Source organism: Arvicanthis niloticus, chromosome X (genome assembly GCF_011762505.2).
Source record: "Arvicanthis niloticus isolate mArvNil1 chromosome X, mArvNil1.pat.X, whole genome shotgun sequence".
Lineage (NCBI taxonomy): Eukaryota > Metazoa > Chordata > Mammalia > Rodentia > Muridae > Arvicanthis > Arvicanthis niloticus.
In genome coordinates, this window is record NC_047679.1 from 26776642 (window position 1) to 26801641 (window position 25000).

The 25000-nt window shown below is 40.7% G+C and overlaps 1 protein-coding gene across 6 annotated transcripts in view; it reads right to left on the minus strand.

Annotated features, from left to right (window-relative positions):
- Positions 1-25000, minus strand: part of Rai2 (retinoic acid induced 2) — a 59329-nt gene that overhangs the window by 15917 nt on the left and 18412 nt on the right. For 3 of the 6 annotated variants that reach the window (XM_076919105.1, XM_076919103.1, XM_034486248.2), the window contains exon 2: positions 15979-16077. The exons of the other annotated variants lie outside the window; for them this stretch is intronic. The gene's annotated coding sequence lies outside the window, so the exon portion shown is untranslated. The remainder of the gene's footprint in view (positions 1-15978; positions 16078-25000) is intronic. 6 annotated transcript variants of the gene reach the window in all.

Genomic DNA, 25000 nt, shown 5'->3' on the forward strand with positions numbered 1-25000 from the left:
ATGGGCAATAAAGTAACAGGAACAACCAAATATGTTGTTCGAAGTTTCCAAAGCTGAGTGCCAAAATAAACCATTTTTTTAAAATAAGATGATTGTCCCAGATATATGTGACAGTAATGGAAAGCTGACTTTGCCTCAGAACTAGCCTACATCCCAAGCAGGGGCTATCATCAGCCCATCCAAGAACATTTCATCTATGGTTGGCTGACTGGCTGTTCATTAAATTTATACCCCCCCCTTTTCCTGAACTACAGTTTCCTATCTCCCTTGTAGTTAGTTGTGGTCATATGTCTGAGTGTTGGCCAGTCAACTGGGAATAAAAGCAGTGTGACACACTTCCATACCTGGTTCCTGTAAACCTTACTTCCATGTGTGATGCTCCAATCCCTTTTCATAGAAGGGCCTTTGGGAAATTGCCTAAGAAAGATAGTTGAGCAGAAGATGTGAAAAGACTATATGCCTTTTCTTGGAGGTAGGGTATCCTTAATCAGCATCTGTTGGGGGCTTTACGTGATTGAGAAAAAAATTTTAATTAAGTTTAAACCTTAGTATGTTTTTAATTTGTTGTTGCAACTCGTTGTAATAATTGGCAGTTCCATACAGTACTTCCTGGGACCCACTGTCATGTGCTCACCAAAGTAAATAGGGGACAGATAGACTGTTTTCACCATCTGGACAGTCTACTCAGTTTCTTCCTCTAGGTTCAGAGCTCTCCAAAACCCACTGTCGGAAAGAGAGAACTGTAAGCATAGCCCAAATGCCTCTAGGCAGACCCCAGGCTCTTTCATCATACTAACTTTCTTGCTGTCAAAGTACCAAGCACCCCTGACTGCTCTTCCTGACTTGAGTTGATGTGTTAATGTGGGTTCTAAACTATTCTCTGTGTGGTTACTACAAAAATGATCTGCCTAAATTGTGTGTTTCATCAGCATTTACAGAGACAAGGGAGTTGCCTCCAGGGATCAGTGACAGGCAGAGCTGAGAGCAGTTTTGTTTCCTGAGCCCTGAAGCTTCTGGGGTGGCCAGGCCCATGCCAATCAGTGTGGTAGAGGACTAAGCAGGAGGATCGTGTTATAAGGCATGCATACATACCTGGAATGAGTACTCCTGGCTTCTCATTAGAGGAAACCAGAAGGACAATAGTTCCTTCTTTCCTTTGACCATTTGTTGGTCTATATAGCACAGGAAAGCCTGGATCCACTGTCCCCCAACCCCTGCACCAAACCCTTTTTAGTAAGGTTTTGGTGCGCTATTCTTTGAAGGAGTTAACTATAATCCAAGGCCTTTTCCCTTTGGTATCTATATATAGATTTTACAAGCAAAAATCACCATTCAATACTCTTCCCTCTGACCACTGCCCAGAGGAGTGTCATCATTAGCAAACCTTTGCCTTGTCTTGTTTTTAGCATTATTATATTCTTTCTGGGTTCCAAAAAATAAAAACAAAAAACAAACAAACAAACCTGGTTATCTAAGGACACAAGGAGTCTTTGCCACTTTGGAATGACCAAGCTGATTTGCTACACAAGTGGGCCTTACACGTGCTAAGGGTACATCCAAATATGGTCTGTAACTTTAAATATCACCTCAAAAAGTATGTAGGGGTCTTTCCTACATTATAGATGGGACCCTCCACTCATTTTTGCCCCCTTCCCCCCCAATCCAAGGTTGGTAAAATTCTCAGTAGACATGAGCTCTCTGAGTTTCTAGGCACTTGAAAGGAAGCTATGATATGTGTTCTTCTGGAAGGACATAGCTGAAGCCTCAACTTTGCTACCTACAGCTCTCATATCAGGAGCACAACAGCTGCTGTCTTAAGGCTGCCATAGAAGTTCCATTCATATCTTCATCCCCATTGATAGTTGAGACGTAGGCAGTTCACTTGGTAAAGTGTTTGTTTACTATGCACAAAGTCCTGGGTTCAATGCCCAGCACTGCATAGACAGGGCGTGGTAGTGTGCATCTATAATCCCAGAACTCCGGAAGTGGAGACAAGGAGGATTAGGATAAGGCCATTAGTTACAGAGCAAGTACAGGGCTTGCCTGGGCTCCATGATACCTTATATCAAAATCATAATAATTATTATTAATTGTAATAATACAAAATGACAGCTGGGTGGTTCTCCCTGAAAGGCCTTATGAACTGTGCTGTTCCTGCTAGCTACTTACTTGTTAGACTCTGCGTGTGTGTGTGTGTGTGTGTGTGTGTGTGTGTGTGTGTGTGTGATACCATTTTCTCTTGAGACTTGTTCTGTGGCTGCTGTCTTGTAAGTCTGTGCTTCCTGTACATGAGCCTTCTTTATCCTGATTTTTTCTGCCTCCTTCCTCTTTCCTACCCCTATGCCTTGATTTGGCCTTCAGCTGGCCCTGAGGCAGCCCAAAGATACCTCCTTAGGACTAAAAGACTGCTTCAGCAATAGAGATTATGACTAGAAACCTCATGTCCATAAAAATTTAATACCCAGTTTCCCTCCCACAGGACCTTCTCTCAGCATCTGAGGTGGCAGTGATAGACACTTGAAAATGTTCAAAGCTGTCCTTAAAGCAAGCAAGCAAACAAACCCAATAAAACACCAAGTAGGCTGGGAAGATAGATGAGTTAATGTGTGTTTGCTGTACAAGCCTGACAATCTAAATTCGGATTGCCAAAAATCATGTAAAAAACCAGACACAGTAAAACAGTAACCCCAGCAGGCCCTATGAGGAGAGGGGGACAGAGATACAAGGAACTTCAGAAGTTCACAGCTATGAAGAGACCTTGCCTCACAGGAAGGTGAACTGCTGAGGACTAACACCAGAAGCCCGTCTTCTCTGCTTTGCACACATTTGCCATTGGTGTGCACCTTCAACTACACTTCCCCCCGCCATAAACACACACAGAGACACACACTCCCAAGTGATCATGTAACTGAAAATATGGAAAAATTAAAACACTTGCACACTGTTGGTACAGGCCTGACAGCTTCCAGTAAAGTTCAGTGCCAGCCGCCTCTATCCCTGTGATCCCATTCATGTATGTCCTTTTCCTCCAAATGCAAGTACAGAATCACACAACTATTTGTAACAGACACCCATAGCAATTCTATTCGCAGGTTCCACCCACTGGGAACAGCCAGCCCACATGTTTGTCAACAGATGAAATAACTAGGCTACGCCATGCTTGTACAACAGAACAATGCTCAGCGATTTAAAGCAATGAACCTCTGCTACCTGCAATGATAGAGCTGCAGCTCAAAAGACTGTTTTGAACGAAAGCCTGATACAGATGAGAAAAACAATCCAAAATATTTGTACTGAGATGTTAGAACTCAGAGAGTGGTTGTTATGGGAAGGAAGGAGGGGGAATGCGCTAGAAACGGTCCTAAAGTGCTTTTCTGTGCGTGTGGGTATGATTTGTTTTTTTTTTTTTTTTTAGGTGGTAGTCCACAGGTGCTTGCCAATTGCCAACAGAGCATCTGACCACTTATAAATTATTGTATTTCATGCTATCTTTCCCCTAATTTAAGGACAAAGACATTTCAGATCTTTCGGAATTATCCCAGAAAGAGAAAAGTCCCTCCTCCCTCAGTGGCTCTCTGTACATGCACGGTGGGTTCTGTTCACTCCTAGCTCAGCGTGAAGAGGATATATACAGGGCAGAGGTTCCTAGTGGCAAATAGGAAAGGACATAGCACCTGCCAGGAACCCTTTATCACAGGCACAAACAAAGCAGCAACACAAAGCCCCAAATAAAAGCATTCAATGAAATAAAATAACGGGCCCCAAGCAAAACTGGCCTCAGACTGTGGGCTACATAGCAATTTCTGAGCCAAAACAGCTTTCCAGGAAATGCCAATATTTCACCTAGAAAAGAAGAGATCTGGAGAGAGAGAGAGAGACACAGAGACAGACAGAGAGACAGCGAGACAGACTCAGAGTCAGCTAGGGATAAAATATGTTGTCAGTTTGACAGTGGATACCGTCCCACCAAAAAGGTACTGTTCCAGGGACATCAAAGTACTGAGCCTCTTGAATGGGTCTCAAGATGTGCAGTAGAAAGGCAGGCAGGGGTTCCTTCAAGGCAAAGGTCTCCGCATGTAATTTATATGGTGGAGAGGAATTCTATATCCCTACTAAAAGGCTAGGCATAATCACTTGTAGCCAACATGTTCAGACCTGTAATAGGAAACATAAAAGAAGTTTTGTGATCTATTAGCACAGATGTGAGCTTGTAAGTTGAGTCTGCCCAGAGACCCTGGTTCTACCTGGTGGAATCTGTGTAGCTTTAGGAACACGACTTAGCTCTTCTGAGCTACAGTTTTCCTAGTCTATAAGTTTGTTATAATGATACCTACTAGTGAAGTGGATATTTCCTAATGCCTAACAAATGTTCAATGTAGAATCATCTCTGGGTGCCAAGGAACTTTCTAGATGTCTGTACCAACCTCTCAGTAGCAGCATCATTTAACCAGATTAAGTTTCTTTTTATTCTTTTGATTTTTTTTGAGCCTCGGGTACACAAAATTTGCATAATTATAATCCAAGTGTCATGACATTGTTCCATGAATAGCTCACCTTATTTCCTTATTTGTTGCTTTATTTTTTGAAGTTTTACTTTTGATGTTATAAATCCTAAAATAAATATGTGAATATTAGTGGACTCATTTACCAACTGAACAATCTTTGCGTCTGTCTCTGGACTTTCTATTCTGTGCCCTCAGCTCCTTCATCTTTGCCTTATTATACTTTCTGATGTTGCTAAGCACCAGGAAGAAAGGCAATCAGCGAAAGTAGATTGAGAGTGGCCGGAGGCTGGGGGGTGTGAGACTGACTATTTCAGGGAGGGTGGCCAGGGACTACCTCTATGAGGGAAGACCTAAAAGAAAAGGAAACACCATACCACAATAACATTCCTGACTTCAAGAAGTTGAGGAGAGAAATATGCTAGGTCATGAGTATGACTCTGTGTCTGTGCATTCGTGTGTGGAGGGGAGGGATGTGTACACATGCATAATGTATACTATGTCTGAAAGAAGGGAACCATCAAAAGAAAAGAAGAGGTGATCGAATTCAGTCTTCTGAGTTTTATTTTACCAGTTAGTACAATCAATTTCACAGACAAGGAAAAAAGGCCCAGGAGAGCTGGCCTGTCTCAAGCTATGTTAAGTACTTAGCAATAGGGTTGGAGTTACAAATCAAAGTTCTGTACATCTTTTGTAACATCGCACAGCCCCCTCATGCCTTCAAATGATTTGAATTCCACAAAATGCCTCCAAGCAGCCTTTAGGTAATGAAGTGACAAATAGTATATTGAAATTATGTTCTTCCAAGCAGAAGTGCTTTACCATGAAAAAGATTACTTGAAGGCTAATTAGGATTCTGACATTCTTTAATGACTAACTCCTTAGGGCTATGTTAAAAGCCATGTGAATACAACTAACTTATTGTCTTATCATAGGTGCTATTTATTCTCGGGAGTGGGGAGGAAACAAAGATATGTTAGTGACATTCTTTGAAATTTGAGGTGAGTACTAGGATCACAAAGGCAGAAGCAGAAATCTGTCTTGATAAGCTGAAAATAGTTGAGAAATATACAAGTAGAATAATGACTTTGCATGTATTTTAATAATAACCCGTCAGTTGAGAAGCTGAAAAGATCACATTCTACTGATGTGGATGGAACTATTAAAGGCACGGGTGTAAAGATTCACCTTTGCCCTCTCTTTTGAAACTCTGAGCTGGGTGTGAGATAAAGACAGAGGAGAGAAGCGTGACTAAAGACATTTGGGTAAATGTGACCTGCATTCCCTATTGAACCTTCAGGCTAAATGCATTTCTCAAATCTGTTTTCTTCTTGGGCTGGTTAATTCCTTCCTTTCAAGAGGTAGTTCCAGCCCCTCCACTCGCTGATTTGTCCATGTCAACAGACTCATGTGCTGTCTCCATCTTACAAGCCACACCAGGCTCCGATACAACTGCAGAAATCATGACTCAAGAGATCACAATTACTGACTTCCAAGAGCCTCCGATTCCTCCCAGGAGAATAAATAGACAAAAAGCCCTTCTTTGTATTTTCAAAGACAGACAAATCCAACCTGTTTCGGAATCAAGCCCAGTCTTTTCTTTGCTTCTTATTTTTTTCCTGAGGACTATTCAAAAAGTATGCAGATATGACAGTGCAAATGGCAGAAGAGCCTGACAGCCATTGGCATTGGTAAGAGCCATCTGGTTTTAATTTTAATTTGTCAAGCGTTTTTTCACAAGATCAAGACAACTCAGTCTGATGGATACAACAAAAGTGACTCAAATTATTTATTAACTTCTAAGCAGTACAATGACTGATTCTCTTCCCAAGCTCTATTTTGAGCCCCATGTCATAGTGTTAGCCTACGGGCACCCTCAGAGCTCGCAGGCGCATGCTCACTCATTTCACTATAGTTCTAATTGAAGGAGACAATGTAAGAAGTCAGAGAGAAAACCTGATTTGTACAACAAAGACTGCACTTGGTTAAATGAGATGGAGGCAGGCATCCAGCTGCCTATGTGAGTATGAGCAAATCCCATAACCTCTGGATATCTCAGTTTCCTGACAGGTACAAGGAGTAATAATGCTATGTGGATGGCCCAGGGCTGTTAATGGGAAGGAAGCAACATATTCAAACTACTTAAAATTAATTATTCCTGGCACATGGTAAGTAAGCATGTAATGGGGTTGTGTGTTATTATTGTAATAAAAGATAGGATGTCAAAGGACCATATTTGTGGAGTGCTAAGTAAAGTGAGCTTACATTTGAAACTATAGATAAGCAATAAATATGATGAGAAGGAGATGTTTTTCAACAGTTTTCCATGACAATGGTTAACCTACTCAAATGTAAGCCTGGCATAGGCTGGTTTCTCAAGGTCCATCATGAGCAAGATGGTGAGAAAACAACAAATAGCATCAAATCTAAAGTAAAAAAGTTGTAAGGTCAAGAACAGGGTTAGTAGATGAAGGCCCAGTGCAGAGTGCTCACTAAGTCAGAGTCCTCTAAGAAAAGATTGTGAAGGGAATGTCAACCCTGGTAATTATACAACAGACTAGATAACAGAATTTTGAAGGATCAGGATGCCTAAGTCACAGACCAGATCAGTTAAATCTTTCACAATAGAACTAGAAATCAGGATATAGGAAAGCTCTACAGGTCATTCCTAGGAGCAGACAGGGTTGAGGCATCCTTCTCTGTGTTCTGGACACCCCGCAATCCCCTACTCATAAACTAGGGCTTATCTTGCCTAGCCAGTTCCTGGGCAACCCAGACAAAGTCCCAATGCTTGTAAGAGAGGCTAATAGAAAACCCAAGCCCCAGCCTAGGTAGAAAATGATTAATGCATCTGTTTCTGGGTTGCCATTACCTGATACACAGCCTTGGTGTTGAATCAACAGGGGAATGGATAGAAACATGAGTAAACAAATGAGGAACACACTAGAACAAATGCGTGTTGATAAGGAAGTAAAGTGGGCAAGGACTTTCTAGAGGGCAGTTTGAAAGTGGTCATACCTACTGACCCAGAAAATCTGCTTTCTTGATTCATCCCAAGAAAATGCAGTCCATAGCTGCCCCTCCTCCTAAGTATCTGAAATGCTGGTTACAGAGCAATACATGGACTCTGGATTGGGGGAAGTCAAACGGTTATAATGGTTCTATGATCTCACTTCCCTTGGATTACAGTAAAGGGGTACTACTTCAAGCATGGCCCACAGTTGCTTTTCTTCCTTCAGGACATTACAGTTTGAGATTTACAGACTTTCAGAGAAGAACTCAGTGTAATGAAAATAGAATTTGTAGGGAAGAAGAGATCTGGAGTAGGAGAAGGATTAGAGAGTGTCATTCAAGGGCATGATTAAAATACACCATATACGTGCAGGAAATGTCAAAGACTAAATAAGAAACATTAAAAGAAAAACCCCACATGTAGTTGGATGGCCCAAGACAAGAGATCCCTCTAGCTGGAAGAAAGCTTACAGGAGAGCCCTGCCAGTTAACCACTCAGACGTTACAAGAAGCCACAGGGAAGGCTTCATGTCTGATTTTTAGCAGAACAGCTATCAGTTCCACAGAGTGAGTTAACTGCAAAAAGAAGGTGCCTCTCTGTGGTTAATGACATGACTCAAGCCTGCCAGCTGAGAGGAACAAAAGCATCAGCTTTTTGAGGTCTTAGTGAGTGCATTGAAGATGGGTATTTAACTGGAAGGTGCTGACAAGCTTTGCTTTTTGAAATGGGATGTATTCACCTTTGAGTATACCTTGAAGGTACAATGAATGCATTAGTGTGATGTTCTCAGGACCAGAGCATGCAGGTTGATGAGGGCTCTTCTTCATTGTGTATGCAACAATATTAAAATAATAGGACTTTAAATTTGGAGCTAGAATCAAGAAGAAGAAAATTTGAAGCTGTGTCTTTAAAAAAACAAAAGCTAGCTAACTCATCTGAACCAATTAGATATTTATGTACTTTCTTCTCAGTGCTTATGAGAAAATAGAATCATCTTTAAAGTTAAAAACATCTCCTGGGTAAGGCTACTTATAAGAAGTTTAATCCAGAAAAATATTATTCTTGTATTACAAAATCAAAGCAGTGGAAGAAAAAAAATCAAAGGGAATGATCAGTCAGGAAAAATGTCTGGGTTCCAAAATGCTGTGGAAGACCGCATAAAAAGCAGGCTAATATTTAAACTTGTACTAAACATGTTTTTCTCTCCAGTTACTTTCTGCCAAGAATGAGTGTCTATATGTTTTGTCAAATGCCCCTTCAAGGATTTATGCTGAGGGATTTCCTACCATTCTTGGACTTAAAAGTTCACCCAAGGTTATGAAGCTGGGTGAACTTTGGAAATAAAAAAACAGAGAAGACAAGCATCAAAGCACTGAGAAGACTGAGGTAGCCCTTCTGTGTTTGCGTTTATAAGGGGTGTTAGTAGGTAAGTCACAGGCATCTCTTAGTACCAGGTAGCCATTCTATAACATGGATCATTGCTGGTATGGAGGTCCAGTGTGTGCATTCGTGTGTGTGTGTGTGTGTGTGTGTGTGTGTGTGTAAATGATCTAGAGCTGACACACTGGCAAGCTATCAAATGGCAAATAGTCGCACCATGTTGGATACTAAGGATGGCATTGCCACTATCATTGTGAGCATATTTTTTTTCTGGAGAGAATAAAAACAAAATCATCCTTTTAAAGCTGACCAAATTAGTATTAAGAAATAGTGTTGACATCTCAATCACATTAAATGCAAATGCCTGCAGCTTGATAGTACTTTTGTGTTCTGAAACTGAAAGGCAGAGAGGAGCTGCTCTCCACTTTTACTTTGCAATTGCTCTTGCTAAGGTCAAGTTGACCTCCATGTGGACTGAGGATAATCTCTTCTCCCTCATCTTAGGTCAGCAGTGTTCAACATACTTTCCTACTCCCTCCCTTTTGTAAAACATAAATCAGGGTTTGAAGAGATGGCTCAGCATTTAAGAACACTTTCTGCTCTTACAGAAGACCTGAGTCTGATTCCCAGCACCCGTGTCAGGTAGCTCACAACTGCCTATAACTCTAGCTGCAGATGATCTGTGCCACCTTCTGGTCTCCTTGGATACACACACACTCACTCACACACACACACACACACACACACAGAGAGAGAGAGAGAGAGAGAGAGAGAGAGAGAGAGAGAGAGAGAGAACATACATTCACATACACACATACAAATACAAAAAATAAATCTTTAAAAATATTAAAAACATAAATTAGATAGTTTCTTCATGTACATAAAGCTCTCTGATGGCATCTTATTTTACTTTAGGAAAAATGCCCAGCCCTACAGAGCCTAGTCTGATCTGGATTCACTTTAACTCTTTCTCTCTCATTCCCAAGACTTTCCTTTCTTGCGCAGAATATTTCTCTCCATCTAAGATAACCAAGATTTTCCTGTGTTGGGGCTTGTCCACAGACTGTATATTGAACTTGTAATGCCCTCACCATGTCTGGATCTCCCTCAGACATTACAGCTGAAATCCAAACAGCCCCTACTTCGATAAAGTTCTATAACCATCTCCATTCTGTCTCACATCATTCTCTGCATGGCTTCTCTCCAGGGCCTATCACATTGAGAAACTATTTTTTTCCTTTGATTTCTGTTTGTGCTCCATCTTTACTGCCTTATTTGGAATGAGAGCTCTATTGCCGTGTTCCTTACTGTCTCTCCAGCATCTAGAATAGTAGCTGGTACATAGATGGTACTCGATGAATACTTGTTTGGAGAAGGGACAGATGTAGGAAGGGAGTGAGAGAACATACTATTTCCAATGAATATACTTAAATTATGCTTCGAATTTCTCACAGAGATGGCATGAAATGAATAATGGGTTTGATATACCTTAAATATAACTGAATAGCTCCAGAGTTGAGTCATTGTTGTGTGGGAGGTTGAACTCATGCAGTGTAAATTAAGACTCATCTTTGGATGAGTAAGAAGCACTGCACATGGCCCTAAAGCCATATGGCATGTCCACTGGAATAGGGAGTATTTGATATTGACACAGTTTAGGAGATAGTAGCCCCACCCTGGGCACTACTCCCACAGTGGCTCCTAGACCAGAGAGGGAGACAGTAAACTCTGTGATCCCCTTTAAAATACAAAACAATGACTCAGAGCTCTACTTCAGTTACTGTGAGACTGTGGCCAAACTCCTCAGACCAACTATAAGATAAGGGTGGAGCCTTGATCAGCACCCAATAAACAATTGTTGAATGACTGCATTTATCAGATCTTTTCCATCAAGATTCTTTGTTTTATTTACAAAACACTTAAACAAAATGCCCATTGCATGCCAAGAACTCTATTAAATGTTTAAAATAATCGCCCCACATAAACAACAACCCAACAAAGAGGTAAAGACATTGAGTCATGAAAATAATAAGGAACTTGCTCTCTAGTGGCAGAGACTTGAACTTATTGAAACCTCAGCTCCAAAGTCCATTATTGTAACCACTGGCTTAGGCTACATAGGGTGTTGAGAGCCACAAAACTGGGTACGAAGGCTAGACAAGGAAGAGAACGACATGGAAAAGTGTAAATAGAGAAACTGTGGTATCACACTGGGGAGTAAAGTTCCATAAATTTTTACATACTACTTTCTGGTGGTATCTCTGCTGGCTGAAGAAAAGGAGCTGAGAACTTTGGGGTGTCCTGTCTATACTCCCAACCTAGTGTTACTGCTTCCTAGCATATCTCTCCCCCTTCCTATTTCTATTATAATTCTAAGCTAGTGATATGCAGTCTGATGCAACACTGTCTGATCCAACACCAAGGTGACATTTTTTCAGTATCATAGCTGGGGGTAGAGGAGTTCTACTGGCATCTGGTGGGTAGAGGACACCAGAGAAGATCTTATAGATGGAGCACCCAACCTTATGCCACCTACAGCAACATTTCAAATGTCAATAGTATGAAGAGGAGTACCCTGGTTCTGTAGGGACCATCTTTCAGAAAAGAAATGAAAAAGGTGGTGAAGTCATCCAAGAGCCTCTGAGAACTGCCAGACTGGAACTTTATGTTGCTCTATAGAATCTTTGCAGAAGAGGCAAGGACTAGTTACTTGCTGCCTTCTTGCCTCTTTTCTAATACTCAGAATCATAGCTAGTCCCTCCTGCCCAGAGGCAGTCTCAAGTTGACAAAACAAAACTTCTAAACAGGACAAGCAATGTTGTCATGGAAATGCAAAAGTAGACCTAATCCATATAGATTGGGTTCAGGAATATGCACGTCCAAACCCCCTTAAATGTGATTCTAAGATTAAATGGATCTAGGGATCTTTATACAAGGTTTCCAAATTGTGAAGGACAGCCTATAAAGTGCTAGCTACTAACCCATGCTCCTATCCTTAATTGCCTTTCAAAATCTTTAACCAAGATGTTTTATACACATTGTTTGAAGCTCCATTTTCTGTTATATCCAAGAGAATAGTTTTAGATTTGAGATTTGTTTTCCTTCCAGCAAGATGCTCTATATCATTAGTACCGATTAGGCAAGTTCATTTTAAAGCTTTGAATTCATACTTGTAAAATTCCCTTTTGCTCACCCAACCTTATATCTAAACAGCGCAACTAATGGCTGTACAATTCCATTTATGAATTCCACTCTTGGAAATGCATTTCCAAAATTGTCTCAGAATTTCTTTGTCTTGGAAAGCCAGGCCTGATGGTTTTCATAAGAACATGGTTTATACATAGTTATCTAGATCACTAGTATTTTATTACTTTCCAGAACACAGATGACACCCAGTGCCCAAAGAGTCACTTCTCCTTCAAACAACCCACCATTTCTTCCTCTAAAAGAACCCACACCTCGTCTTATTCTTGCCTCATTTTGCTTTTACACAGAATGACATGACTTTCTTTATGGGCTAAAACCTGAGCCCAGACCAAGTGAAAAGAAAAAATCTTGGCCTGGCTGAAACTCAGAAATATCACAAAGTACCTAGCAGCATTCCTTGCACCCACTGGGTGCTCAACCACTAACTGAGTGAAATCAGTTATTCACAGAACTACTGGAGCTCCCTTGAAGAAAGCCCAGGCAAGAATTCTCTCAGCAACAACTGCTACATTCCACTGCACTAACATGTGAGACTGTGTTCTATTGCATAATCAGCCAAGTAAAAGGAACTTTATTTTTAGCTACTGGACTCCACAGGGATGATCAGAGTCCTATTTAAACTTCTCTTTCATCCCTAACCTTCAGATGACACTCCTATGATTTGCTTTTGTTAATTCGTATTTTTTTTTTTAAAAAAGACCTAGTTAAAGATGGCCTTGAGTAGATTTAAAACAATACAAAACAACAAGAGAAATAAACCAGATGGCAAGAAATCATAAATCAGGCCAAGCCGTGCTGAACAAGCTACAAAGAAAGGCATCATGAAACTGTAAAGGGAAGAGGCACTTCGTTCCTCATGGATAAGCCTCCATTATTGCTTCTTTGCAGAGGAAAGCTGGGAGGTCATCCAGGGGAGGCTGGTGTTCTTCCTCCTCCACCTGTCACAGATGCTAAGAGCTGCATGAGAGTTGCAATTCCGGAAGGATCAGTCTTCAGAGACTAGTGTGATACTGCTTTCCCAGACGACTCCCAGTCAAAGGAAAAGAATGTTTGGGAGGATCTCTGTTTTTCTTGTATGGCGATCAAGGTAGAAAAAGAAGAAGAAATTGACCCAACGTATCTACAGTGTTTCTAACACTTAATGGAAACAACAAAACTTTCTTATTGGGGGAAAAAACACACCCACTCATCTCTATCCTTATATGTTCAACAGATCTCAATAAAAGGACACATCCTTCCAGGGAAACATTAGTAGTACCCCCTGGGCTGAAGAAGAAAAGAAAGAGAGACTGAGATAGAAGACTTGCCCTGCTTGGCTGTGCCTTTGGCACTGAACTAAAAGTCTGGGCCTTCTCATCCATATCCAGAAAAGGGCTTTATGTTTTGTTGTGTAATTACTGAATGGAAAGTAAACTATTCTAAAATTACACTCTCTCTCTCTCTCTCTCTCTCTCTCTCTCTCTCTCTCTCTCTCTCTCTCTTTGTGTGTGTGTGTGTGTGTGTATCTGCCGGCTTGCATTACATTGGCCTTGTAGCCTTTATAACAGCTGCCATATATTTCAAGTGCATTAAAAAGGGTTATTGGTTCTTTAAATCAACAATAACAGGAACTCTTAAGCAAGAGTACATCTCCATTAATTTAAGATATCTAGAAGTACATGATGTTCTGTTGTAACACAGCATGTAGAAAATCTGGCACTAGCTTTGCAACCCTGGAGCCCTGTTTACAAACATACTGAATTATTAAATCTAGTACATCATTCTTGCCCCATCCACTTCATCTGTATGACCTGAAAAGACGTGGAAGGTTTGCCAGGGCATGCTTGTCAATCTGTATTTATAGGTATGGACAATGCCAAAGACTCCTGTTCACTACATACTGACTGCTTTGCAGAACTCAACAGGGATTCTCAAAGCAGGAAAAGAAACTGTGCTGCATACCTGGAGACCTAAGCAGCACAAAGGGATTGCATCCACAGGACCAAATCTGTGAACTTCATTATCTTCCCATCCTCTTCTACAGTCACAGTGAGAGTGCCTATGTTTGCAGTGAGTTGCTTTTACTCTCAGCTCTAGCATTCTGTGGGTATGCTTAGGAGAGAAAGGACTTGTTGTGTTGATTACCTATGTACACAGACTTTGGTAGTTTTTTCTTTAATTAAAGCCTTCCTTGCCTTATTATCCCTATTAAGGCAAGCTTTGCACTATGTTAGAATGATTTCTTTAAGTTCCACCTTTTTCTTTCTAGAGAAAATCTTCTGGAAGGAAGATGAGAATCACTGTGCCCTTGTCAAGTACTATTCTATCCCCCAAAACTGGCAAAGTTCATGGTCTGTAAGAGAAGCACAGTAGCATTTATTCTACTGAATACACAAATAAATGCATAATGGCTTCCTATCTAAAGTGATCAGTCATCTTGTTTTGTCTTGGAATGAGGACTTTCCCCATGGAAGGCTCTGGGCTTTGCTGTATGTGAACCAGGACAATCCCAGACAAAGTGGCACAGTTAAACACTTCACCTTCTTATAGCATCATAACACCAGATCCAACTTGCATACCTGGTCTTCCCCTTTCAGGAGCTTCTAGATCTGACACATCTGCATACTCTCAGCTGCTGTCCTCATCTGATAGCTAGAAGGAAGGGGTAGTCCTCTGTGCCAGATTCTGCCAGATGGCTAATGACTACTCTAGCCATACCACATGACCAGATTGTTTTCTTGTGAGATTCAGGAAGAATTTATTTCCAGGATTCAGAAACTGTAAAGTGTCAGAATGGTCAGCAAAGATAACCAAAATGAAGCTGTGTCCTTGGATCTGCCCAAAGGCAGGCATGGTGCCAGATACCTGAGCATTCCAGATAAAATACTGTTTCTCTCTCTCTCTCTCTCTCTCTCTCTCTCTCTCTCTCTCTCTCTCTCTCTCTCTCTCTTTTCCTGGGTGCCTGCAGACCCACCCTCCACATATCAGCTGCCATCTGTTCTTTAAGCTCACCTGTCTTGTCACATATCAGGGTTAGAAGAGACAAAGTACTGAAGTATGTGGTCCTCACCACTTCTTTCAGATTTGTAACAACACATCCTGGAGCTGGCTTGAAGTCTTAGGAAAAAAACCTAATTCAGTCCCACCACTCCAGCTCTAGCACACATGTTTATTCAGTGGTGAGCAGTTTCCCATTAGTCTAGAGCAAGCAGGCTCACAGTCATATCATACTTGCTTATTTCTAAGAGTCCTTCTACATAGACTGTCTAGAAAATGTAGAGAGAATAAAAAAGGGTGGAGGGACCAATGTGACCGGATGTATTATATACATGTATGAAATTGTCAAAGAACCAGTTAATAAAAAGAAAACATGGAGGCAAGAGCCAACTTAGTTGCCCACTGGTAAGTGCTATGTCATATAGCAAGATGCAATGACTGAGAATAAATTACTGATACACTCAATAGCATGGATAAGCCTAGAATACATTGTCCAGAGTGAAATAAACCAAACAAAAAGCAAATATTGTTCAATGCAATTTACATGAAGTCCAAATTCAGACAAAAATAAGTATTTTCTATTACAAGTCAATATAATGGCTACCTTGAGGATGGGACAACAGAGGTATATTGGTTAGGAAGTGAACTTTTACATTTTGGTGGACAGGAATGTTGTATGTTTTGATTTGGAGGATACTTTTACAAATGTACATATTAGCAAACTATTATTAACCTGTACACTTAAGACTGGCTCACTTTACAGACTTTATACTTTAAAATTAAACAAAAGAACAGAAGCAACAGAGGAGATGCTTGCTATAACCCTGATCCAGGAAGTTATGTCACTTAACCCCAAAGAAAGCATTCTTACCTCCTCTGGAAATACATTATTCCACCTACCTGCTTTGGCTGTCAAATTGAGTTAGATGAAACGGAGAGGGATAGTTGTTTAATCTCATTTGTAAAATGCATGCTCGACAAAGGCAATGCTGTCAATCCCTATGAAATTAGTTTGTCAAATGAAGGAAATGGAGAGAGAGAAAGAGAGAGAGAGAGAGAGAGAGAGAGAGTGAGTTTATAAAAGTCAAATTTCAAATATCTTTCTAGCAGCTGCATCTTTCAGCCTATTAGTCAAGGGCAGGCACTCAGCCAGCTATTTGCTGGATTCAACTTCCCTGTACATGCTCATTTCAAAGGTCATGTATATGTTAATTTACTACCTGGTTGTTATTTAAGAATATTTTATTACAACATTTTATGTTGATTTATTCCTTTCCTTCATTTAGGATCCTAGTACACCCAATGGCAGAGTAGCTCTGAGTAAGAGAGTACAGTAATTACTGTTGACAGGTTTCAAATTAAACATGAGCACACATAAGCAATAGGCTTGGGTCAGACATGATTATGATCACCATTTGTAGAGCTAAAAGAAAGAAGTGGTTTAAGCAAAATTGTATTTTTTTACAAAAACGAGGAGACAGCAAGTAAGAGAGCTACCCACAGCTACTCTATATAAATAGTCACTGGCAAAACCAATACCTATATGGTGACTTTGACAATGTCTAGGACTTTATCACCTGACTCAACTTCCTTTTTGCCCTGGGGGAAATCTCAAGGTTCAATTATTTCATTATAAAAAACCTGTTCTATGCAGTGTGCGAGGACAACGGTATTCTAAAACTAGAACAATGAGGGAAGAGAGTAAGATGCAAAGAAGAGCAAGGAAGAGGTTCAGGAGAAGACAAAGCAGGAGATGCACTGCACCGTGCAATGGGGGAAATAACAGATCCTACGTGATGGCCTAAGAGGTGGGGGGATGAGATGTGAAAGGAGATGATGTGCCCTGCCAGTTCATTGGGCACTTAACCTGGAAAAAGTGTTTGTGGTGGAAGAAGCCCAGGGAAGACAGCAATATGAAAAGGTGAGTGGCAGAATTGTGTACACCACAGGAAGAGGGTGCTAGACAGATTAAAGCCCCAGAAAAGCACTCACTTGCTTTCAGATGAACATCTCAAAACCTCATTCATTTTTTCCCCAGCCCCTGTAATCTGTGAGTCCTCCCCCACACATGTGAAAGTTGCAGAAAAGGATGACTCAAGTACAAAATCATCAGTGAGCAATCACCATTGTTCATCTGCTCAAATGTCACATTCAGGCACCCCTGTACTGCCATTCAGAAATCTATTAGCAGCATAGCAGAGTCAGGAACTCCCGTGACCTACTTTTATCAGACAGTGGATGCTTCTAATTCTGCAATCAGTGAAACAGAAAAAAAAAGATTAGAACATGTGTATGGTGTTGTGCTGGATCAGACCAGGCAATTACAGCCGCTGGGGAAAGGTTAATAGAATATCATTTAAACAGCTTGTGTGTTTCCAAGTTTGCCCCAGATGATGAGGACACCAGGCAAAAGAGAGCCTTTGAACATTCTATAGCCTGGGTTTATCTTTGCTCTCAGATCCATCCTCTATAGGTCTCTTGATCCAGCTGTGCCCTGAGTGTGTACAAAACTCCATATCTGCAGTTTGACATCTTTCACTCTCCAAATGCTGTAGGCCTCCACTGCCCCAGTTCCACACGGACATAGGTCCCTGTGCTTTACTTTGTAGAACCATAGACTCAGACTCCAATCATTGAAACATTGTGGCAAATTACATCCCTAGTTCCTGAGCCTTACTATTCTCCTCGGGCCCCTTTCTTAAATTATATGAAAAAAAAAAATCCTCCTTCAAGGAAAGATTTAAAAGGAACCAGACAAATTGCTTTAGGCATTGTGATTTTTCACAGTGTTCATATCTGCATTATAGTTGCATCTTGGAAAAATGAAAGAGAAAAAAATCATTCTAGAGTCTTCTGTCCTAATGTTGGGTATGGTAGTGCATGCTCTCAATCCCAGAACTTGGGAAAAGGAGAAAGGAAACATTAGAAGTTTGAGGGCAGCCTTGGCTCCATAGAACAGAGTGAGTTACAGGCCATTCTGGATTATATTATAACCTGTCTCACAAAAGAAACTAGAGAAAGACAGAAGTTGGGATGAAAGAAAAGAAGGGAGGAAAGGAAGGGCAGAGGAATGGAGAGAGGAAAAGAGGAAGAGAGGGAAGGGACAAAGATGTCTGCCTTCAACAAATCAGAACTATTTATTTGGTTGTGTTTGCTCATTTTTTTCTAAGGAAATGCTTCTCATGGTAGAGATACAGTTTTTGTCCTTGCTTTATAAGGTATTTTTGCTAGGTTTAGAATCCTATTAAGTAGCAATGCCTATGCCTAATCCCCCACTCCTCCCATCCCTTTCTAATCCCCCATGTCTTAAGTGATTCCATTTCCTTACACTTTTCTGTGGTCATGCATCCATTTTGCACAGTATTGGTAGTGACAGTGACAAGGAGCAGTGGGACCAAACCTGTCTGCCTTCATTGTAGCTTGAAAATTAAATACTATTTATTATTGGCCTCCCCAGGCAGGACACTAACTACAAACGTCTCTACAGCAAAGATACCTGGAGGTAACTTAACCCCAGAGCAGATGATGCAAAGGATACCATGGAATTTTCAATCTTCCCAAGCCAAACTAATACACATACCATGCCAGAGAACATTTCTCCTTGGATGGAGTATAGTTGTTCTTGGGAGGAATCCCCTGGGATCCCCCAAATGAAATGCTGACTCTAAGATCCAAGTGTATCTAGTGTAGACTTTCCAGAAGTGCCTGCAGAAGAGTAGGGACCCAAGCCAGAAAAGGAAGATAGCCTAGCCTGGTTGTGTCAATGAGTAGCTAACTGTTATAGGCAGTGAGGCTCCTGGTCACTGGAGCCCAGGCTTCTCTAATCTGAGGAGTAAGAATCTGGAACATTTGTCTTACATTCCATTACAACATTGGGTGAGGGATGCACCTGGGGTCAAAAGCTACCAGACATCTTGCTTGTCCTATACATGGACCAAACATGCCTCAGGGCCATTCCTGAAGTCTTAGAGTAGAGCTGCAAAAGCATCCAACATCTAATCAGCAAACACTGGCATCAGTGCTCAAATCACAATCCATGGAATCTGAAGCAACTACTGGCTCTTTCGAAGACCCCAGTGTACACTCAAGGAGTAATTAATCACCGTATATAGTGGTTCCATAAATACTGAAACCCCAAGAGATGATGTCTGTTTTTCAGAAGAGCTCTATATCCCAAAGAGGCTGTCATTGTTCCCCATGCAATGTTTTGTCTCCCAAGGGAGATAAGTTGTCACTTTCAAGACTTTCTTTCTGGGAAGCCTGCTTGGGTATTCAGGGGTTTTGTTGTTGTTACTGTTTGATTTTTGGCAAGGGGTTATTTTTTGCAAGCTCTATATTTGTCAAATGATATCACAGGCAACATTAAGACAGCTCTACATATGGCCACCAAAAGACATGTTCAAGAATAATCATAGCAGCTTTATTCCCAATCGCCCCAAACTGGAAAGCACCCAGATGTCCATCAGCAGGAGAATGGATAAACAAACTGTGATACATCCATATAATAAGACATTATGCAGTAATAAAGAGGAAGAAACTCTGAACACAAGCAACACACACTTACATGCATTATCTAAGTGAAAACAGCTAGCTACAAAGGCTGCATATTTCATGCTTCCATTTATATAAAAATATAGAAGAGGCAAAACTAATCCAGGGAGACAGAAGTCAGAATAGCATTTGCTTTCACAAGATCTTGTCTACAGTGAGGTTCAGGAATGCTTTGGGGTGTTCTGGAACGAGACTCTTTTCTGATTTGGGAATGGTTAGATAGGAGAAAATGCATGCACTCACAACCCTCAGTTTTTAATGTTTGTATATTCAAGTTGTAGAATACTTGCTTAGCATGAACAAGAGCCTGGGTTAGATTACCACCAAACCCCACCTCATTATATTAGTTAAGTATATTAGTTAAAACATCTCATAAGAAAATAAAATGGGATCATATGTTAAAAGAATGATCAAGTAAAAATCAGGCCACTCTGGAGGATGCTCTGATCTCCTGTCTAACTGTGGCCAATGGAAAATTAAGCCCTTCCCTAGACCCCAGCCTTCTGAGGAAGAACCTAGCTCAAAGAGTTCTTTAGGGTAAAGGTGGCATTTTTTTTTTTTTTTTTTTTGCAACAGGCAACAATGAAAGCAGAAGAAAAAATTTTCAAAATGAATATGTATTTGATAGGTACTACAAGTGGTATGCGAGATTTAATCTACTTCCCTTTAAACACACACATACAGTCACACATCATTCTATCCACAGTCTACTCCATGTCACACAAACTCACTCTTCATTCTACCACAGCAGCACACTTTAAATGGGCAATACAGCACTGTACACATTACATTTACAGAACATAGAACATTTGGATGTATAGCCCTTGCACATGGCCTTACACACACACACACACACACACACACACACACACATACACACACACATTTACACATAGCAGAGGCAAGCCCTGCTCATCCCAGGGTCCACTTTGAGCTGTCATGGCATTGTCTGGGTAATCATCTCCTTCCTCTCTCTGCAACCATGACTCCTGTCATCATCATTATCATCACCATCATCATAGTTCCTGGAATAATCCTTGTGGACAGAGACACCTCAGAGTACACACAGCTGGGCACATACAGCCATCTGCCTGGAGCTACCTACTAACGATGAAATCTGTCCAGACATATCAGGTTTAGGCCTCCTTCTGAGGAATGAGTATCCTGCAGCCCTCTGCTTCAGCTTCAACAGGAATCTTGCAGTGACAGCTAGCCTAGACATCCCCCCTTCCTTCCTACAGGCTAGTGCTAGTAAAAGCTTTGTTTCACATCCATGTACCCAGATCAGCCCTGACCTTCCAGAAAATGGTGACTGATTTCTAGAAGTGTGCAGTGAAGCCAACCTATACCTGGAAGGTGCCATTTTTCTCCCTTTGGGATGTCAATGCCTCCACAGCACAGCTCCAGCCTTCAAATATTCTAGACACCCTTTCTGCCAGTGTCCTTAGTTACTGTGTCACAGAGAACTAAATCCATTGATTCAATGTCCACAACTGTTGACTCTTTAGTTCTCCTTCCACACATAGAGGGTAGTGAAACATATCCTCAGAGTACCTACAATGTCCTAATTAGTTTTACCATTAACTTGACACATTTGAGAACAGGAAGCCTCAACTGAAGAATTGACTTGATTAGAAAAGCCCACGAGCATGTCTATAGGACATTTTCTTAATTGGTAATTGTTGTAGGAGGGTTCAGACTACTATGTGTAGTTCCATTGGGGCTATATAAGAAAAGTAGCTGGGTAAGCTTTGGGGATCAAGCCAATAAGCATGCCTCCATGGTTACTGCTTTAAACTCCTGTCCTGAGTCCCTACCTCGGCTGTCTTCTATGATGGACTGAAACCTGTAAGCCAAATAAACCCTTTCCTCCTCCAACTTGGCTTTGGTCAGAATGATTTGTCACAGCAACAGAAACCAAACTAGAACACACATAAATCTCGCATACCACTTGTGGTACATATCTCTTTTAAAGAATCTACCCCAAAGATATAAATACAAATGTGATTGTCACAGCTTCTTTTTTTTTAAGTTAGGAGAATTGGAAACAACCTAAATGGCAATCAAGATATACTCATCTTCACAGTTACCACAGAGACCACTACTCAGTCATAGCAAACATGACACAACTTAGTCCTAACATAGAAAAGTGTCCAAGGAGATTATGTAAAACAAAAAAGGTTACCTTCTCCAATCAGAAATGTAAGATAAATGCCAAGGTTGCTGGCCTATGTCTGTAGTTACAGCACTCAAATGGTCAAGGCAGGATGACCGCTGAGTTCCAGGCTAGCCTGGAAAATGTGGTGAGATTCTCTTTCAAAAGAATGAAAGAAAAGACCTTATTATGATGTCATACACATACAATTCTCATCACTTGGGAGGTGGAGGCAAGAGGTTTTGGAGCATAAAACTCAGTCTTGGTTACATAGTGAATTTGAGGATATCTTAGGCTACATAAGATTCCCATCTCAATGAAGCAAAAAAGGAAAGGAGTGAGTGAGGGAAGAATAGAGGAAGGAAGGAAAGAAAGAAGGAAGGAGGGGAAGAGGGAGGGAAAGAGGAAGGGAGAGACTAAGGCATTTATCCTAAGGCTCCTCAACCCATTTTTAAATGTCTGATTGTTGATTCTCATAGGCAACTGTCCTCTAAAGCCAGGAAGAAAATTCAACTATGAGTGCCACTGTTGAATAGCTGTGCTCCATACTAATGTGGCAAAGTGTTTTTCTTTCTCCCATTGTTAACATGCCTCATCTAAGAGTCATTTCTCTGTGCCAACTCTGGTGGGCAAGACTCAACACTTTCCTACTCAGAAAATGCTATAAAATGAGGGAAGTCACCTTTGCAGAACTTATGAAAGGATTATTATTGCTATAACAGTTCTTAATCTATGCATACATACAACAATTCCTGATAAAAGGCCTTTGCCTTTAAAACAGACTGTCACTTTAAAACAAAACCTAAAAAAGAATTAGTTTAAGACAGGGCAAGCTATCTCAAAAATAGATCCAAACTGGTAATGGAAATTAGATCCAAACATTTATGGAAGCTTATTTCGTGTTTAGTAATAGTGCAGGGTGGCCACTCCACATCATACCGTTATGTCATCAAATGATACTCTCTAGGCAGAGAAGACACTACGATCTTTGAAAATAGCTTCTAAGATGTCCATGAGACTTTTTTTCTTCCATCTCTGACAATCAGCAGATAAAAAAATGCTTGGAAGAAAAGCTAGGAATCATTTATGGTTGAACCAGAGGTGACATATTATCCCCATTTCCATTCTTTTGATCAGAACTCAGGCATACATTATACACGGGAGGCTGGGAAATGTAGTCTAACTGGGTGTCAAGGGAGATGTACAAAATACGCTTTGGCACCTAATCAGCAATCATTGTTAGGGTGAATTAGGGAAGGAAACCTATCTCAGTGATTGTGTGTTTATTTGTGGCCAGCCTCAGAAAAGCTGATACTATTAAGGAGGCCATTGCTCTGAGAAGCTTAGCTCTTTTCTTTACTGATTTTTTTCTTTGTAAATTATTATTCTGGAAGAACTCTAAGAAAACATCCTTTAAAGACTCTTCGTTATCAAGGTTGTCCTGCCACTATCTGAGATGAACCTAAAAAATATTGGGAGCCCCCAGCTCTGATTTTCACAAGATTTGAGATACTGTCAAAAATAAATGCCAGCTCATCAGATTTTGTATGAAAGAGATGTCAGCATGCATATAACTCAAGCTAAAAGTCCAGACAAGAAACTACTGTACACATGTTACCACCTCTCCCTCAAACAAACTCTACATGCTATCCATCAAATCCATAGACTTAATCATCAAAACTAAGAGGGAGTACTTTTCCCCTTAAGCCAGCACTTGGCAGGAACAATCCTTCTGTGTCTGTATGTCACGGGCTTACATTGTAGATTCAAGTGCTCAAGATATGATTCTAAACTTTGGTTTCATTTTTTGTCTCTTTTTTGAGGGGAAATCCCACAAAGTCCATATGGGTAATTGATATCAGGGAAAGACGTGTACAATATGATATATTTCATTCATTCATTCATTCCCACTGAATCATTATACATTGAGTAATTCTTTAGAAATAGGCACTGTGAGTCCCAGCCTGAGGACACCATGATGGAACACACATTCTCTAACTGGTGAGAGAATTACCTATAGGAGCGCACAGGTGCAATGTCTTGCTGTGGAAGAAGCATGTGCAATCACAGCAGGAGACCAATAAACAGATAATTAGAAAGACCTCTCAGTTATTTGCTATTTCTTTGATTTATTTGTCATGGAGATGCAAAGTTAGTCACCAGAAATCTTCATATGTTTGTTAGAATAAATGAGTTGGCATGTTGAGAGAAAGGCAATGATCCAGGATCTCTGGCATGCTTTATTTGTTGGATCCCTCCTGTAAACCAGGCATTGTGCATACTTGTAAGTCATCCTGCCAGGCAGGCATTGCCACTGCCTGTTGGATAGAGGCATCATTGAGGAACAGAGAAAGACACTTGTTCCCTTACATACTGATCTGAGAATTCCATCTGTCTAACTCCAAAGACCGGGCCTTGCCTCCTTTTACTACTTTCTGACATAGAAAATAAGAAGAGTAAGTAGACCCAGTCTGTCAAGAGATAGCTACAGCTCAATCTGACTACTATGGAGAAGTAGTAAGGGATGGTGAGAAGATGCCAGCCTCAGGAGACAAAGCATACACCCCAAGAGTAATGTGAGGATAAACTGGCATTATCCATTCATTAATTCAGCACTATTTTCTAAGATACTGCTAGGTGCCAGGCACTGTTCAAGGTGCTGAGGGAGTTGATAGTCTACAGGCAATAGAAGAGGGGGAATACATTTGCTAAATATTTTAGTTATACAGAGGAAGCAATAGGCCAGGCACTGCTTCATTCTTCATGCTGATGATTACAAAAATGTGTGTTAGCAGAGTTCTGAAGTATATTAATTTAATTACAAAGAGACTTTGAGCTGTAGGATATACTTCTCAAACTTTTGGGGAAGGTAAAGTGTATGTGTGTGTGGGGAGGAGGGAAGACTAAGGGCATAAAACAAAAATACTGACTGAGACAATCTTTTGGTGGCAGGACTATGAATTGTATTCTCATCCTATCATTTTTCTATATTTAATTTTAAGTATATCTTACTATTATAATCATAAAAAATTACTGAGCGTTTAAAGAGACTAGAACTGCAAAGAACAAAGGTAACTTCCTTGTGCTCCATCCTTTCTTTTCCTGGTACTTAGGCAGTCATTGGCAAGTCAGCCTGTAAACATGGTGATGTGTCTCTTCTGTAGTCACACTGAGTGATATCTTATTCGAACATGCTGCCCGATCACTTCAGAATTC